This window comes from Lactuca sativa, chromosome 2 (assembly GCF_002870075.4).
Source record: "Lactuca sativa cultivar Salinas chromosome 2, Lsat_Salinas_v11, whole genome shotgun sequence".
Lineage (NCBI taxonomy): Eukaryota > Viridiplantae > Streptophyta > Magnoliopsida > Asterales > Asteraceae > Lactuca > Lactuca sativa.
In genome coordinates this window covers 62,782,199-62,799,419 of record NC_056624.2, presented here as the reverse complement: position 1 = coordinate 62,799,419, position 17,221 = coordinate 62,782,199, and positions in this window count along the sequence as shown.

Sequence of the window (17,221 nt, the reverse complement as noted above, 5' to 3'; positions counted from 1 at the left end):
ATGAACCCTCCCCCTGGAATATAGAACTTTCTTTTGGAGGTTCGCTTGGACCTGGCTAGTCGGTTGGTCCTTGATGTTCGCTTTCCATTTCTTTTGCTGCTTCATCGATAATTTTCTTCAAGTTGTCAATTGCATTTGTCTTGGAATGGATTGCTCTCTGTGGTTCATCAAAAAGCAACATGTATTCTTCAAATAGATTGGAAATTGTAACCGAGACTTGACCTAATTTTGGAAAGATTTCCTCCGTTGGTCCTTTGTATGATTGAAGTTTCTTCACATAATCATCATCAAAGGTGACATAGTAGGTTTCTTCAATTTTCTTTGAGCGTTTATTCAGAACCGTATATGCCTTTGAAGTTAGTGAGTAACCAAGAAAAATCCCTTCATCTGCCTTTACATCGAACTTGTTTCGGTTCTCTTTGGAGTTGAAAATAAAGCACCTTGAACCGAACACATGGAAGAACTTGAAATTTGGCTAGCGATTATTCAAGATTTCGTATGGAGTGATGGAAAATTGCTTATTGAGGAAGGATCGGTCCTGAGTATAGCAGACAACAACTATTTCATCAGCCCAGAAGTACAAAGGTAAGGAGGCGAAGCTGAGCATGGTTCGGGCTGCTTCACACAAAGAGCGGTTTCGCTGTTCAACTATGCTGTTTTGTTGTGGAGTGTAGGGAGCAGAGAAGTTGTGAGAAACTCCCTTATCAACAAGAAATTCTTTGAACTCTTGATTTTTGTATTCCAACCTATTTTCACTTCGGACATTTCTAAGAACCTTTCGCAGTTGAAGTTCCACTTTCTTTATAAATGCTTTGAGCTTTGGAGTCGCCTCTGATTTCTGTTTACGAAAGAAAACCCAGGTGAAACGTGAAAAGTCATCAACAATTACTAAAATGTACTTATTACCACCGATGCTTTTGATTGCTGAAGGACCACACAAGTCGATGTGTATAAGTTCAACTGGTTCGATGATCTTTGTGTTAACACGTGTGGGATGACTCTTTCGGCTTTTCTTTCCCATCTCGCATGAAGCGCACAAGTGTTCCTTATCAAATTTGTGAAGTGGAAGTCCTCGTACATGATTACCGATAACCAACTTGTTGATATCCTTAAAGTTGAGATGTGAGAGCCTTCAGTGACATAGCCAACTTTTGTCAGAGTGTGCTTTCGTTAAATGGCATACAACTGGCTTTCCTCGAATTGGGTTAAGATTTAGACGATACATTTTCCTTTTTGCTTGGATTTTAACAAGATAGTCTTCGTCTTCTTTTCAACAATCTCTGAACCTTCATCATCGAAGGAAACCTTCAAGCCAGTTCCCACAACCAGTTGAGAGATACTGATGAGATCGTGCTGCAATCCCTCTACATATGCTACCTTCCGGATTGAGAATTCACCGTTTGTGATCATTCCGTAGCCTTTGATCGTGCCATATGAATTATTCCTGTATTTGACACATCCACCATCCTTAAGGGCCCGAAGCTCCCTTAGCTTTTCCCTCCTTCTTGGTCATGTGACGTGAGCAGCCAATTTCAATGTCCCATTCATCATCGAACTGATCATCACTTATAACATGCAAAAATCAAGCAGATTTAGGAACCCAAAGTTTCTTGGGTACTTCTGAGCCTTTTACAGGATAGGAATTGCAACAGAAAGATCAACCAAATATGTTCTTTTTATTAAATTGGTTTCATCATTTATTTTGATGGTAAAAACCTTGATTTTATTTTTTTCTTGTTTTGGTTTAGTTGAATCAGACTATTTATTTTTGTTTTGATTCTCATTTAAACTAGTCTTTAGATTCCTAGGGTTAGCTGGCGTCTTCTTGGCATGAACTTCAGAGTGCGAGACTAGTTTCCCTTTCCTTTGATACCCTTGACTGGGTTCGACTTTGGTTGTTGATGAGGGTGATGGAGTTTAGGACTGAAACTGGTCTTTTGGTTCTTATCACTGCTTGATTCGGCACCAAAACTATTTCTTCGGTTCGTTTGACTGCAAGATTGACAATGAGTGCAAGGACCTTTGTTTGTCTGAGGGCTTACTTTCGCCTGTGGATTCAATACCTTGTGAATGTGATAAGTGTTTTGAGAATTCCAAAACTACTTTCTCTCTTTGAGATTCTTCTGGTACCTTCTATTCCTTTCACGTGTTTGCTCAGCAAGTTGATTTTGATATTTGTGGATGTTTGCGTTTGGTTTCGGTTTATCTTTACAAGCTTCGCTTGTAGATGATTCTCTTGATGCCTTTATCGGTTCGCCTTGAATTTCTTTAGTACCACTTGTACTTGGCTTATCAAAGCTTGAAGGCTTGTTAAGAGGTTCAGCCACATATCTACCCTTGACTCTCCATGAGGTTTGCTCCGACATACCTACTGTTTTGTCTGCATTGTCAATGGGAGCTGACCAGAAAAAATATCACACCCATCAACGTTTTCTTCATCTACCAAAGAAGTTAGCTCAAGTGTTTGCTTCTTGGTAACTCTAGTGGTGGCATATACTTGATTCGGTACTGTTTGCACCTTTTTATATACAACCGCCTTTTCTTTAAGGACTTTGGACTTGTCCTTCGACATACGAGCGAACTCAACTGAGTTTTCAGATATGAGTGGTTTTGCCTGTTTGGGTTCGCTTTTGAGGAATTCAGAGTAGTCAACCCCATCCTCTATAGAAATTTCACTCATACCACTATCCTCATCAAATTCAAAAGAATTTTCCACATTCATCTTATTTTCTTAACTTAATTTGGTACTCAATGAGTCCAATTTGTGCATGGTTTTGGTCTTTATGTTCAATTTGTCATTTTCATCTAATAAATTCCTAAGCATGTCCTTATGGTCTTTGGACATAATAAAAGACTCAATTTTGTCCAGACCAATCTTGTAAGCATCTGAAACCTCATTTGATGATACAATGGATTCACAATTATAGCAATCAACGTCGACTTCATCCTCCTTTAATTCAATAAAGGGCAAAATCATTTTGTGAACCTTTTTGCCAATATCACAATTCAAATGTAATTGAGTAATATTAGTGTAAATATGTTTAGCAATCAAACAAAAAATGTTCATTTGTTTTAAAAACTTCAAATTGTCACGTTGCAAATATATCAACTCATCTCTCGTTCTAACTAAGTCTAACTCCGTCTTCTCTATCCACATCCTTCACTCCTCACTCTTGGATGTCACCCTGCTAATTTGATCGGTTAGGTTAGCATTTGTGAGGCGTGTTTGCATTAGAATTCCACTTAAACTAGAAAATTTGAATTTGAATTCGTTTAATTCCTTTTCATAGTTTGTTACAGGTATTTTAAGTGATTCAAGAATGGATTGTACCTTCTTGATAAACTGATCGCAGTCGTTGATCCTTTCGCTCACAGGTTTGGCAGCAAAACACTTATCTTCCTTCTGATTCGCCTCATCATACTCGCCTTTGGTTGTGTAGCCGCTCATTTGTGACACTCCAGCTATCACCATCAAGCATCTCCCAGCAAAATCAGTACCATCTTCTTTCGCCACAAATGCCCTGCCATGCGTGGGTTTACGTACTTCTTCATCTTCAGAGTCTGTAGACCAGACCTCTACGCCACCGAACTCATCATCAACAACGTTCTCCTGCACAATCAAAGCATTCATAGAATTGTTAGAGGATTTCTTCTTCTTTATCTCCTCCAGCTTGCGCATATGGTATGCTTCATCAGCTTCACCCTCCTTCTTCTCCGATAGGTTTCTTAACATGCAATCTTTGGCAAAGTGGTTTTTGCCATCGCAGAAGTTGCAATCGTATCCGGAGTCTCCTACCAGTTTTCTCTCCTTCTTTTCTTCTTCTTTCTTAGGATTATTTTTGATCTCCTCTTTTGCCTTTTCTGAGCTATAGCTTCCCTGTCAGTTTCGGTTCTTGGCAACAGGGAACTTTTTGTAGCAAACCGCTTCGGGTTGGAAACCATCATTGCATACTCTTCGCTTTTCAGATCACATTCTGACATTTCTGACTCTTCTTCATCTTCTGCCACATTCTTTTCCTTAGAGAGAAGGGCCAAGGATCCCATACTAGACACCACTTTCGCTTCCTTTGTCACAACACTTTCATGAGACTTGAGAATACCCACCATCTTCACCAATGAATAAGTTTTAAACTGCTCGTAAGCCTTCATAGTTGATACCACATCCATCCATTCGGGTCTTAAACCATTCAGAAATGTGACCTTTTGTTCAATCACTTCTCTTCCAATATCATGCTTGATCATCTTGCTCAAAAGATGGTTGAAACGATCGAATGTCTGAATAAGTTTTTTCATCCAGCTTTTGTTGGAAAGCACCGAAATCAGAGAGCAATAGAGTTTGTATATAATATTATAGGTCCTTGTCAGTGGAATACAACTCTTTAAGTCTATCCCAGGTCTCTTTTGTCGTGGTGCATGGGCTTACCAAACGTAAAGTGTCTGACTGTAAAGCAAATCTGATCATTCTCATGGCTTTAACATTACACAACAACTTATCTTTTTCTTCTTAAGGAATCTTGTCCACATCAGTTAAGAGTTTGTTGTACTCCTTTTGAGTCTTAATGGTTCTATTTGTTCCAGAAGGAACAAAAGGACCCAATGTTATAGCATCCCAGATAAGATAACCATTGTCTTCTGTCACACCCCCAAACCAAGGATGGCGGAAACGTCCAGGGGTGGAGGACTTCATGTACAGTATCACAACAACGTGTATAATAGTGCTCAAAGTAAATACAACCATCATAAATATAATTGAAAAAGTTACATCAAAGTATATGTTTACATGTTTCAAAATCAATTACAATATGATGACAAAAATAAATTGTTGACGGTTTAACGTCCCATCCTCAAAGCGCTGAAGTTTTCCTGTTTCACTGATTTCCTGAGAATACAAGTAGTTTTGAAAAAGAGTGTCAACAATTAAGTTGGTGAGTTCATAAGGGTTTTGTTTGGAGTAAAAACCGTTTTCCTTCTTAAAATCGATGAAGTTTGATTTCCAGAAGATCCAATATTTTCTTAGTTAAGTGTAAACAGAATAATCCTAAATGATACATTGATGTATTCTAGATTTACCCGTAGATTTCCCCTATAATTGTCCAGCCTATATAAGTTATATAAGATTTAGGTTAGATAAAACGTCGAATGTAATGGGTCCGCCCTAGGTCCACAACCAAACAAGGAACAGGAGATAAGGCGGGCACCACCAATTCCAAGCCAATCTAGACTAAATTCTTGTATGACTCAAGCATATACGCTCAACGATTATAGTTGAAGTCTAACCATGTGAAAATCTATTGTGATTATAACCTATACATATCATAGTTCACCGGGGAGTAATAGGGATTAGGGAACCTAAACTATGCATATGAATAGCTTATCGAAAGTGATGTGAATATAACCTATATGATGTGTTAATGTGAATATAACCTATACATATCATAGTTCACCGGGGAATAATAGAGATTAGTGAACCTGAACTATGCATATGAATAGCTTATCGAAAGTGATGGTGAATATAACCTATATGATGTGTTAATGTGAATATAACCTATTCATATCATAGTTCACCGGGGAATAATAGAGATTAGTGAACCTGAACTATGCATATGAATAGCTTATCGAAAGTGATGTGAATATAACCTATATGATGTGTTAATGTGAATATAACCTATACATATCATAGTTCACCGGGGAATAATAGAGATTAGTGAACCTGAACTATGCATATGAATAGCTTATCGAAAGTGATGGTGAGTTCCTTTCTTGTAATTAAGTTCCTAGAGTAGATGAAACATAAACTATACCTATTATAGTTTATTACATTGTTTGTAATATGTATTTACCATAACTATACCAATTATAACTAACGAGTTCGTTTGTGGGGGTATAATGGCTTAACTATACTTATTATAGATTATCTTAATCGTCCATAGCGGCAATAACTCTTATGTAAGTGTAAGACCTTTAATATTGTGTTTGTTATATGAATGACCCTAAACTATACCTATTATAGTTTATCAATTGATTTTGTGGGAAAAGAGCATAGGCCTTACTTGTCATAATTTATCAATACTTATATTTTAATGGATATAGCCTCGTAGTATCGTATATATATATATATATATATATATATATATATATATATATATATATATATATATATATATATATATATTTGTCATACTTGTGAAGATGTAAATCCATGTGTTTTCTGATGTATGCCTATGTAGGAATACAAAATTTGTCATATATTGCAACTACACATAATCAACTAACGATGTATACCTTGCTCGACATGTTACAAGGTGGAATGAAATTTATTGTGCTTTTCTGTTAATAACCTTTTCTGTAACTGATATTGGAAAAATTGTAGAAAAATCATAAAATGTCCAAATCAGGTTCTGTAACTTCTGGGAGTTTGGAAAATGAGTCTAGTTTGTTCATAATTTTTATTATAATTTTTAATGGTCTCTAACTTGGGTGAAAAAGTCCATAATCACAGACTGGTCCGGATTGATGTTTGAAAAGATAGGCGGTTTTGTAAAAATCACCATAAATTGTAGAAAAATCGTATGGAGATGTGCAAGTAGTCATTTTAAAGCTAAGAAGTGGAACTACATGCACCTAAAACAGTTTTGAAAACAAAAATATTTAAGATGTCCAAAACAGTCCGTGAATGGAGTGAAACTTTTCTGATGAAAGCTGTTAGAAAAATGTAGTTACGTTCTAAGTATTTTAACTTGTATTCCCCCCCTAAAAACTTGAGAAAACATGAAAATGTAGGGGTATGAACTCACCTTGTGTGATTTCAGTAGATAAGTGATGAAGAAGAGAAGTGTTCGACCCAAGAACACTAGAAGAACCGTTTGAAGATTCGAAGTTCTAACACAAATATAAAGGAGTTTGTGTAAGATATCCATGATTTGAGTGGAAATAATAGAGGTAATCATAAAGGAAATGGATTATGCTTACCAAAGGTGGAGGAAACTCTCAAGATCAGCCCTTGAATCTTGGATTTCTAGAGAGAGAAAGTGAGAGAGAAAGGAGTTTGATCTTCTTGTGAAATGAGAGCAAATGAGAGAAAATGAGGAGAGAGGATGATTATCCAGCTCTCAAAAACGTGGGGATGGCTTGTAAAAAGGGGTAAAAGGTACAAGGTATGGTGGGGAGGAGTATGGGTTGTCATGGAGTGGGTATGGGGGTTGCTTGCGTCATAAAGTAAAGCAAAGTCAACACTCCATCTCTTTGTACTTTACCCACTTGCTTTTAATACTTAAATAAAGATTTTTATGAAAATATGATTAAATTGTGAATATTTAGGGTTTATTATGTTAAAATATGATTTTGGGTGAAAACCCCGCGTTAAAATAATTAAAAACGGGCCTTAAAAGTAAAACTATGCGAAAACCGGGAGAAATTGACCTTCCAGCGAGACCTCTCGGTCCTAGGCCGAGGTTCGGTCCCTAGGCCGAGGCTCGGTCCATGCTGATGCTGAGTCGGAAACGAAGGCGCGAGCCAGAAGAAGGAGCGAAGGCGAAGGGCGAGGGTCCGGTCCGAAGCCTCGGTCCGAAGGGTCAGCAGGGAAGCTTCGGTTCGGAGTTAAGAAGCGAGAATGGCAGAACCGAACGGACTGTAGTGAACAGTAATGAACAGTACCTTCGGTTCGGTTAGTGAACAGTACCTTCGGTTCGGATCAGCAGCCTTCTTCATCAGGAGGGTTCGGTTCCTAAGAGGGGTTTCGGTTCCTTAGAGGGGTTTCGGTTCCTAAGAGGGGTTTCGGTTCCTAAGGTCCGTTTTTCGCGTAGACTTCCGTTTTTGGGCTGTTTTCGCCAAATTCGAGGGTCGGGATGCCCCGAGTGATTATGGAAAGTTGGGAGAGATTTCGAGGGAGATTTGGGAGAGATTCCTCGTTCTCAAAGAGATTTGGGAGAGATTTGACATACTTGGAGAGATTTCGCATACGAAGAGATACGTGGGAGAGATTTCACATACTTAGAGAGATTTGGGAGAGATTTGACATACTTGGGGAGATTTGGGAGAGATTTGACATACTTGGAGAGATTTCGCATACAAAGAGATATGTGAGAGAGATTTCACATACTTAGAGAGATTTGGGAGAGATTTGACATACTTGGAGAGATTTGGGAGAGATTTGACATACTTGGAGAGATTTCGCATACAAAGAGATATGTGGGAGAGATTTCACCTACAAAGAGATATGTGAGAGAGATTTCTCATACTTAGAGATATGTGGGAGAGGTTTCACATACTTAGAGATATGTGGGAGAGGTTTCACATACTTAGAGATATATGGGAGAGGTTTCACATACTTAGAGATATATGGGAGAGGTTTCACATACTTAGAGATATGTGGGAGAGGTTTCACATACTTAGAGATATGTGGGAGAGGTTTCACATACTTAGAGATATGTGGGAGAGGTTTCACATACTTAGAGATATATGGGAGAGGTTTCACATACTTAGAGATATATGGGAGAGGTTTCACATACTTAGAGATATGTGGGAGAGGTTTCACATACTTAGAGATATGTGGGAGAGGTTTCACTGGTGACCTTTCTGAGTGTCCGGCTACGCACTGCAAGGTCCGTAAACCCAGTTAAGCCTTGATTAGGGATCTTGCATACTCCCGATGAGTATGTAACATTGTCGTATCGGTTTGGCTTTCTACATACCACCGTTTCAGGTTAAGGAGATTTAGGTGAACGCACTTTTCAATTTATGACCTCTCATTAGAATAGAGAGTTGTTTAGAAGTTACTTAACGTAAACTCTAGTACTCACGGCAAATTGGGTTGACCGGTTTGACTTGTTGACTTTTGTTGACTTTGGCTTGACCGAAAATTGACGGTTGTCACATCATCCCCCCGTTAGAGGGAATTTCGTCCCGAAATTTGAATTTAGGCAAGGAGTTTGAAAATGACTAAGGTCGGCTCTACATTATTTTGATTCTGACTAAGAGACGAGTTATCATACATGAAACTCAGCTTATACACATTATGATATAACCAATACTGGGCGGATAGTAAAATGTGTGATTCTATTTCAGTTTCACATCCCAACGAGGAAAAGAAACTAAGTCAGAGTTCTCACATTTTATTATCTACCAGGTATTCGTTATATATAACTGGGGAATGTATAAGCGAGGAAATCATAACAAATAACTTAGTAATCCTTCTTAATGAATTAGAGTTCCTAGTCAGGGCTAACATTGAACCTAGATGTATTTTAACCGCTCACCTATAAAGTAGAAGTATGTTCTCGAAAGTTGGCCTACATCCCTATGATGCAGTCCCATTGCGGAGTCGAAGCAATTCCTAGAATGGTCTTATGACGGCCTTGGAATTTCCTATTGTTTATGCTCCCAGTTTAATCTTTGGCATTACAACTATGCATGCTTAAATCAATGTTAGACTTAATTAAATAAAGAAATTTGGAATTTAAACGTCGGTGTTAGAAACACGTACTAATATTTGCAGGCAGTTCCGGGGTGGTCTCTCCTTCGGTGATCGCAAGTACCCTTCCACCACCACTGGCATCCCTTGCTCTTGGGCAGTTCCTTTTAATGTGGCCTGTTTCTCCACATTTGTAACAGGATGGGCCTACTCCAGAGCCGGGGAACTGGTTGATGGGTCGTACCGGTGCCTTACAGAAACGGGTAGTGTGCCCTTTTCTATTGCAGTTCTTGCAATGCAATTCTCTACAAGTCCCAGTGTGATGGAAGCTACACTTGTTACATTTCGGGAGGGTTCCAGCATATTGCTTTATGGGAGTGGGTGTGGTGAGGGTTGTGGCAGCATGAATCGCGACAATTGGCGTGGTTGTCGAAGTGTCACGGCTGGCTCGATGGTCGATGAGTTGTTGTGCCAACTCCTTGGCGCTGTCGAAGGTAGTTGGTCTTGAGGCCAATACACTATCATGAATCTGGGATGATAGCCCCCAAAGGTATCGTTCTATCTTCTTCTCCTCTGGGGTGACCATTGCAGGACAGAGGAGTGCTAGGTCATTGAATCGGGCAGTATAAGCTTCGAGATCCATTCCCGACATTTTGAGGTTCCAGAGTTCCTCTTCTAGTTTTTGCACTTCGCCTCTTGGGCAATACTCCTTTAGCATTAAAGCTTTTAGATCCTCCCAGCTTATAAAGTTAGCCACGGCAGGAGTAAGTGACTTAACTCGGCTATTCCACCAAGTGAGAGCTTTTCTTGAAAAAGTGAATGCCGCATACTTGACTTTGCTCGCTTCGGGACAAGTGCAGATTTCAAAGACTGCTTCGGTCCTTTCAAACCATTGCATCAGCGCGATGACGCCCCCGCTTCCATCAAAAGAATCAGGTTTGCCATTTGTGAAGTCTTTGTAAGAACACTCCTTAGTGCGTCCTGTGCTGTCCCCCTGATTCGAGTTAGTATTCCCGGATCCGAATCCACCGGATCCATTTGTACCCATTTGCGACATTGCTGCTGCCACTGCTGCTGTTACGGCAGCTTGAAACATTATGGGATCAAACTGCGGAGGGGGCGGTGCTGTGCTCCCGGAGGGTCTGGACTTTTTCTTTGGCGGCATAGTCCTGTCATAAGTTGGTAGAGACGTACAAACGATAAGTTTTTAATAATAGAGACAAGTCAGAAGTTATCAAGCCAGACTTGTCTGTATCATGTTCTGTTTTTAAAAGTATTTTGTATGTATTTCGCAACAAAGTCCTCGTGAATGAATTTTAGTGGTGGTCACTCAAATGCAACTAGTGATTTGTTTCGCCTGGTCCCTTTCTAAATTTACTTGATATATATTAAGAATTTCTTAGAGTTACCATATGTATATTGTTTGTAGTATAGGGTTCGAGGATAATAGGTTTACATCTCATTAACGTAAGGAAGATTTTGGGCAAAGCTACGGTTCCCTTGAATAGTGTAGTCTCCGGATTCTGAAGGAGTCGAATGTCTCCACTTAACAACCTAGGTTGGTCGTGTTCTTCTTTCCAGGTTTCCAAGCACTCTACCTAAGGAGGCGTTGGGCCTTGAATAACCGGACGAGGGTTAGGATTTGGAACAAGGGCTATCAGAGTAGGTTCTCCACCTCAGGGTTGGGGTCAGGGCCATCAGCAAAGCCTTCGGCTTGGTGATCATCCAAAGAGATTTGGTACTCACTCTATGGCTCCTCTCCGAGCCATTTAGTATTGCCGTGGTTAGGGTAGTACGGGTCGTCGTGGAGAAGGAATTCAGCCATAATATCTTTGCGAGAAATGGGGATATAAGAAATAACTAAGTAGACGTACTAATTAGATAATTATAAGATGATCTTTATCAGGTACTTCAATATATTATTTAGGGTATACTAGTCACATGTATTTGGGACAGGATAGACCTTCGAATAAGCGATCCTAACTCTAAATCCCCAATCCAACGAGAACAGGAAGTAAAGCAAAGATTCACAGATTCTAAGCCTATGACGTCCTGGATACATATAGTTTTATTGTATCCTCTAGGCAGTTATTGACCTATTGATAAAATCTATTTAGTTCTCAAATAAGTAATTATAATAATTCCAAATACCCCTATGGTATTTCATTGTGGTAGTGTTGGTAAGTTTTTAGACTTGTTGCAACTCCTACGACCATTCCTGGGCATATGGTAATCATTTCTGGGTGAGACATAGTTGATCAGGCTATGTCATTCCCAGTCCTGACTATACATCCCCAAGCCTACTCGTATTGTTCAACAATTACTACTTTTGTCCCATCCCATCGTGATACTGACCCTAGTGTGTGTGTGCACATGCTCTTACTTTTACCGAAGAATTATTTGTTTCTAAAAGTATAGTTGTTTTGAAAACTTTTAAATCAGAGACTTTCGGTCCCAATGTATTTATAGTTTGTATATCTTATGTGGTTCGATATACTGAGTTCACTATAAACAATGCTCTGATACCAATCTGTCACACCCCCAAACCAAGGATGGCGGAAACGTCCAGGGGTGGAGGACTTCATGTACAGTATCACAACAACATGTATAATAGTGCTCAAAGTAAATACAACCATCATAAATATAATTGAAAAAGTTACATCAAAGTATATGTTTACATGTTTCAAAATCAATTACAATATGATGACAAAAATAAATTGTTGACGGTTTAACGTCCCATCCTCAAAGCGCTGAAGTTTTCCTGTTTCACTGATTTCCTGAGAATACAAGTAGTTTTGAAAAAGAGTGTCAACAATTAAGTTGGTGAGTTCATAAGAGTTTTGTTTGGAGTAAAAACCGTTTTCCTTCTTAAAATCGATGAAGTTTGATTTCCAGAAGATCCAATATTTTCTTAGTTAAGTGTAAACAGAATAATCCTAAATGATACATTGATGTATTCTAGATTTACCCGTAGATTTCCCCTATAATTGTCCAGCCTATATAAGTTATATAAGATTTAGGTTAGATAAAACGTCGAATGTAATGGGTCCGCCCTAGGTCCACAACCAAACAAGGAACAGGAGATAAGGCGGGCACCACCAATTCCAAGCCAATCTAGACTAAATTCTTGTATGACTCAAGCATATACGCTCAACGATTATAGTTGAAGTCTAACCATGTGAAAATCTATTGTGATTATAACCTATACATATCATAGTTCACCGGGGAGTAATAGGGATTAGGGAACCTGAACTATGCATATGAATAGCTTATCGAAAGTGATGTGAATATAACCTATATGATGTGTTAATGTGAATATAACCTATACATATCATAGTTCACCGGGGAATAATAGAGATTAGTGAACCTGAACTATGCATATGAATAGCTTATCGAAAGTGATGGTGAATATAACCTATATGATGTGTTAATGTGAATATAACCTATTCATATCATAGTTCACCGGGGAATAATAGAGATTAGTGAACCTGAACTATGCATATGAATAGCTTATCGAAAGTGATGTGAATATAACCTATATGATGTGTTAATGTGAATATAACCTATACATATCATAGTTCACCGGGGAATAATAGAGATTAGTGAACCTGAACTATGCATATGAATAGCTTATCGAAAGTGATGGTGAGTTCCTTTCTTGTAATTAAGTTCCTAGAGTAGATGAAACATAAACTATACCTATTATAGTTTATTACATTGTTTGTAATATGTATTTACCATAACTATACCAATTATAACTAACGAGTTCGTTTGTGGGGGTATAATGGCTTAACTATACTTATTATAGATTATCTTAATCGTCCATAGCGGCAATAACTCTTATGTAAGTGTAAGACCTTTAATATTGTGTTTGTTATATGAATGACCCTAAACTATACCTATTATAGTTTATCAATTGATTTTGTGGGAAAAGAGCATAGGCCTTACTTGTCATAATTTATCAATACTTATATTTTAATGGATATAGCCTCGTAGTATCGTATATATATATATATATATATATATATATATATATATATATATATATATATATATATATATATATATATATATTTGTCATACTTGTGAAGATGTAAATCCATGTGTTTTCTGATGTATGCCTATGTAGGAATACAAAATTTGTCATATATTGCAACTACACATAATCAACTAACGATGTATACCTTGCTCGACATGTTACAAGGTGGAATGAAATTTATTGTGCTTTTCTGTTAATAACCTTTTCTGTAACTGATATTGGAAAAATTGTAGAAAAATCATAAAATGTCCAAATCAGGTTCTGTAACTTCTGGGAGTTTGGAAAATGAGTCTAGTTTGTTCATAATTTTTATTATAATTTTTAATGGTCTCTAACTTGGGTGAAAAAGTCCATAATCACAGACTGGTCCGGATTGATGTTTGAAAAGATAGGCGGTTTTGTAAAAATCACCATAAATTGTAGAAAAATCGTATGGAGATGTGCAAGTAGTCATTTTAAAGCTAAGAAGTGGAACTACATGCACCTAAAACAGTTTTGAAAACAAAAATATTTAAGATGTCCAAAACAGTCCGTGAATGGAGTGAAACTTTTCTGATGAAAGCTGTTAGAAAAATGTAGTTACGTTCTAAGTATTTTAACTTGTATTCCCCCCCTAAAAACTTGAGAAAACATGAAAATGTAGGGGTATGAACTCACCTTGTGTGATTTCAGTAGATAAGTGATGAAGAAGAGAAGTGTTCGACCCAAGAACACTAGAAGAACCGTTTGAAGATTCGAAGTTCTAACACAAATATAAAGGAGTTTGTGTAAGATATCCATGATTTGAGTGGAAATAATAGAGGTAATCATAAAGGAAATGGATTATGCTTACCAAAGGTGGAGGAAACTCTCAAGATCAGCCCTTGAATCTTGGATTTCTAGAGAGAGAAAGTGAGAGAGAAAGGAGTTTGATCTTCTTGTGAAATGAGAGCAAATGAGAGAAAATGAGGAGAGAGGATGATTATCCAGCTCTCAAAAACGTGGGGATGGCTTGTAAAAAGGGGTAAAAGGTACAAGGTATGGTGGGGAGGAGTATGGGTTGTCATGGAGTGGGTATGGGGGTTGCTTGCGTCATAAAGTAAAGCAAAGTCAACACTCCATCTCTTTGTACTTTACCCACTTGCTTTTAATACTTAAATAAAGATTTTTATGAAAATATGATTAAATTGTGAATATTTAGGGTTTATTATGTTAAAATATGATTTTGGGTGAAAACCCCGCGTTAAAATAATTAAAAACGGGCCTTAAAAGTAAAACTATGCGAAAACCGGAAGAAATTGACCTTCCAGCGAGACCTCTCGGTCCTAGGCCGAGGCTCGGTCCATGCTGATGCTGAGTCGGAAACGAAGGCGCGAGCCAGAAGAAGGAGCGAAGGCGAAGGGCGAGGGTCCGGTCCGAAGCCTCGGTCCGAAGGGTCAGCAGGGAAGCTTCGGTTCGGAGTTAAGAAGCGAGAATGGCAGAACCGAACGGACTGTAGTGAACAGTAATGAACAGTACCTTCGGTTCGGTTAGTGAACAGTACCTTCGGTTCGGATCAGCAGCCTTCTTCATCAGGAGGGTTCGGTTCCTAAGAGGGGTTTCGGTTCCTAAGAGGGGTTTCGGTTCCTAAGGTCCGTTTTTCGCGTAGACTTCCGTTTTTGGGCTGTTTTCGCCAAATTCGAGGGTCGGGATGCCCCGAGTGATTATGGAAAGTTGGGAGAGATTTCGAGGGAGATTTGGGAGAGATTCCTCGTTCTCAAAGAGATTTGGGAGAGATTTGACGTACTTGGAGAGATTTCGCATACGAAGAGATACGTGGGAGAGATTTCACATACTTAGAGAGATTTGGGAGAGATTTGACATACTTGGGGAGATTTGGGAGAGATTTGACATACTTGGAGAGATTTCGCATACAAAGAGATATGTGAGAGAGATTTCACATACTTAGAGAGATTTGGGAGAGATTTGACATACTTGGAGAGATTTGGGAGAGATTTGACATACTTGGAGAGATTTCGCATACAAAGAGATATGTGGGAGAGATTTCACCTACAAAGAGATATGTGAGAGAGATTTCTCATACTTAGAGATATGTGGGAGAGGTTTCACATACTTAGAGATATGTGGGAGAGGTTTCACATACTTAGAGATATATGGGAGAGGTTTCACATACTTAGAGATATATGGGAGAGGTTTCACATACTTAGAGATATGTGGGAGAGGTTTCACATACTTAGAGATATGTGGGAGAGGTTTCACATACTTAGAGATATGTGGGAGAGGTTTCACATACTTAGAGATATATGGGAGAGGTTTCACATACTTAGAGATATATGGGAGAGGTTTCACATACTTAGAGATATGTGGGAGAGGTTTCACATACTTAGAGATATGTGGGAGAGGTTTCACTGGTGACCTTTCTGAGTGTCCGGCTACGCACTGCAAGGTCCGTAAACCCAGTTAAGCCTTGATTAGGGATCTTGCATACTCCCGATGAGTATGTAACATTGTCGTATCGGTTTGGCTTTCTACGTACCACCGTTTCAGGTTAAGGAGATTTAGGTGAACGCACTTTTCAATTTATGACCTCTCATTAGAATAGAGAGTTGTTTAGAAGTTACTTAACGTAAACTCTAGTACTCACGGCAAATTGGGTTGACCGGTTTGACTTGTTGACTTTTGTTGACTTTGGCTTGACCGAAAATTGACGGTTGTCACATCTTCGGAACCAACGACGTAGTCCTCAAAGTGATGCATCCAAACTTCATAATCTTAAGTGTATAGAATCGGGATTCTAGTTATGGATCCAATGCTATTGGAGATATTGATCAGATTGGTTTATGAATCATCGTGAGACATGATGACCTTTTTCAGATATCTGCTAAGAATCAGACTTGTAAAGATTGAATTAGGGTTTTATCAAAAGCAAGAAACAACGTCAATGAAGAGATAACGGCTCCTACAGATTCGATAAAAGCGGAAACCCTAAAAATATTCTTCCAACAGAAGAGATGTGTATGTATTACACAGTCTCCTGCTCTGAAACTAATTGATGAGAATAATATTCTCTATGATCGATAGATTCAAACAGATATCAATAAGACAATAACAAGTAATAGAAAATGATAAACACCACGATGAATCAACGAGTGTCGAATGATTAATCTGCTCAACCTCAGAAGAATTTAATAAGAATTGCTACTGTAGAGATATGCTAAGGTTACAGTAGAAGATCTATATAATAATTATCAAGAAGCGTCATTAATATAATGCATGCATTATATATATATATATATATATATATATATATATATATATATATATATATGTATATATATATATATATACACTAAACCCTAAAAACATAACACGGTTGGACAGGCTCAGACCGAGTATACAAATGGACCTAAGATCTAAGCCCAATGACGCAACCTCTTAGACTCAACAATGCAGTAATAGACTTTGGACTTTTCTTTGTTTAATATATGCATGAGAACATTTAGATACTTGGGTTTCTCCTTTTTCTTTTTTATCTACTTACATATTCTAATAATAAAAAAATAGGAAAACTCTATCTCTCTCAATTACGCAAGTATGAATGCAGGTGAATATTCTTGTCAAAGAAAACTTGTAGGTTTCTATCTCCTTTGCTCGCTATCTAGTCGTTGACATACAAAAACCATGTTTGTTGAGAAAAAGAGAATTCAACGAGGCAAACAAAGACCATGCTCGTTGCCGACAAACAAAATGACCAATGATATGGGCATATTTAGTCATATAATTCATGCATTATC